The sequence below is a fragment of the Halyomorpha halys genome, unplaced genomic scaffold (genome assembly GCF_000696795.3).
Source record: "Halyomorpha halys isolate HHAL.00 unplaced genomic scaffold, Hhal_1.1 Scaffold697.1, whole genome shotgun sequence".
In the NCBI taxonomy this organism is placed as follows: domain Eukaryota; kingdom Metazoa; phylum Arthropoda; class Insecta; order Hemiptera; family Pentatomidae; genus Halyomorpha; species Halyomorpha halys.
In genome coordinates, this window is record NW_027108775.1 from 541,081 (window position 1) to 543,711 (window position 2,631).

Consider the following 2,631-nt stretch of genomic DNA (forward strand, 5'->3'; position numbering starts at 1 on the left):
TTACAATTTAATTTTTTGTGTTACTTTTTACAATTTAAAGTTCTATCTAGCTTAAAAAAAACACCTTTTATATATATTACATGAAATGTATACACATAAATGTACATTCTTTAGTGATTGCCCTGTGGCATTATAAGGTGTAGATATCAGCCCAGCTAAGGTGGTATAGCCTAGGCTAGGCTGTTGCCTAAGGCTACGCCATGGAATTAATGGAACGTAAAAGGACCTTTCCGATAGTTGATCCTTTTAGTTTTTGAGCTAGTATATACTCACACAGACCACTTTTGCGAGACTTGGTTATTTGAACTCTGGTGGCCTGAAACGTGCATTTCCGTCGAAAATTGGAATACGAAATTTTTCTGGATCGCAACACTACCACTAACTATATATTTCATAACAAAAGTAAAAATATATAGTTGAAAGAATGAAAATTCTATAATAAAGATAATGAATAATAAATATTTTTAATAACTACTAAAATATTCATTATAGTTAGTTAATGAACAATTATTCCAATAAATTTCACACCTGGCTATCATTAATGACAGCAGATGAAAGTATATATTTCATATTTAATCTAATTAATTCTACTGATTTTAAATTTGATTTGAAATAAAATATTTATTTAAACATAAAAGGTTTGATAACTAACTTAAGGGGATAAATGTAAAAATATTTTTCCAGGTTGAAAACACATTTCCGGAAATAGGAGTAGTAATATAGACTCGTTATATGCCGTTGGAAAAGCAAAGGTTTTAGAAAAAAATATTAAACATAGAAAGTCATAGATTTTAATACAAAACGGCTACCAACCAAAAAATAAAAAAGTATGTTTTAACAGTTCTAACTGGCGGAAACATGCGTAGCGGGATTTTCATGTCGCAAGTCTGATGACGTTTTCTTTTCACTATAGTTATTAAATAATTAATATTTTATTCCTCTTAACTTATATATGAGCCTTGCAATTACAGGATAATCAATTCCATAAAATCAATCTCAGTATTTTCAATATTGATTCTTTAACAATTTATCATTTAATATAGATGGTTTAGAACTATTTTAGCAAACTTATATTTTTTTTCATTTCTGCCATACTTTTGTTGCAATGAGAAATATTAAATGTAGTTAGTTTTCTGAAAACTGAAAAAAAATTAGAGTTATTTGCTCTATCGACTCATTTGGAAAATTAGTATGGGTAAGTAACGCCACCTGCCTATTCAAAATAGGGAGGTTAGCGAAAGTTGTTTAATGCACAAAGCTCACTAAATTTTTACCAGGCTAACCAACTGGTTAAAAGTTAACCAACTGTGAGTGTGTGCTTAAGAGGGTCGGTTGAAATCTTCAAAAGACACGAATAGGCCCACACCTAAATATCCGTGTGTGGGATATTTACCCAGTAAAACCACCGCCCTACACCTGTTCATTCCTCTCCACGGGACCGTCGCTAGGCATTACTTCATGGAGGGAAATGGCTGAGTGCCGCCTGATTTTCTTCGCACGATTTTCACATTTCCATGCTAGTCACGCCTTCTGGATCTCTTATCCGCTCTCAACATCTTAAGGACAACTTTGGTGAATCTCTTCAATGCGTTTCAATTCTAGACTGAGCATATGGCTCACCACATTTTCTTGCGTGATGCTCCTCCACACACTCCCTCCAACTCACTTCTTTTGCCGCAAAGCGAATACAAGTGAAAAACATGTGATCCGCGGTTTCCTCGACAGTCTGACATCCAGAGCATTCTGGTGTTGTCCAATTGGAATCGGTATTGGTATGCTAGAGCATACTTTAGAACGCATCCTAGTCCTGTCAACACAAGCCCACAAGCAACATTAACCTGCGAGTCCACCTCCCGGAATCTGCACCCTCTCAACGCTGCTGCCACTGATCGATGGTAATTTTCCGCTCTTTTTCTCTAGAAGCGTCGTCCTTAGTGCCTGCTACTTTCTTCAACAAGGAGTTCCACAGGCGGCATTCTAGATATCACGCCCATTCATAGGAAATAGTCCGAAAAGGATTTATTTTCCTTAAATAAATTATACGATAAGCGGAAACCGATAAATTGGAGCTGCATATAACATCATTGAAGAGACAATAGTAGCAAGAAGCCTTCTGCGACTCTCCCTAGGACCTCCAACGTTTGACATAAGACGTAACATTAAGGATGCTACTTTAGACGCCTTGGAGCTGATGTATTCCATGTGAATATGGAAGCGTGCATTGATCATGACTCCTGGTTATTTTAAGCAAGACTGTTAACGTATTTCGTGCCAACCCAACGTGACAGTGATGGACTCAGTTTCCTTTCTACTAGTTAACAGGAGAACCTCGGTCTTGTGATCAGCAAGTTGTAGACCTACCGAAGACAGCCAACCTCGGACCGTAGCAATGACCTGGTTATTAATGAGGGTAACTTATTCCAAGTACTTCGCCACCACTACAACTGCAACGTTATTAGCGAATTCCACAACTGTGGCTCCCTCCGCAACTGTTAATTTGAAGATTGTGTCGTACATGATGTTCCACAGAAGAGGCCCAACTACAGAGCCCTGTGGGATACCACCAGTCTGGATTACTCTTGCGCAGGTGTTTCGGTTAGTGGGACTTTAAGTTGTTCAATATGAACGGTC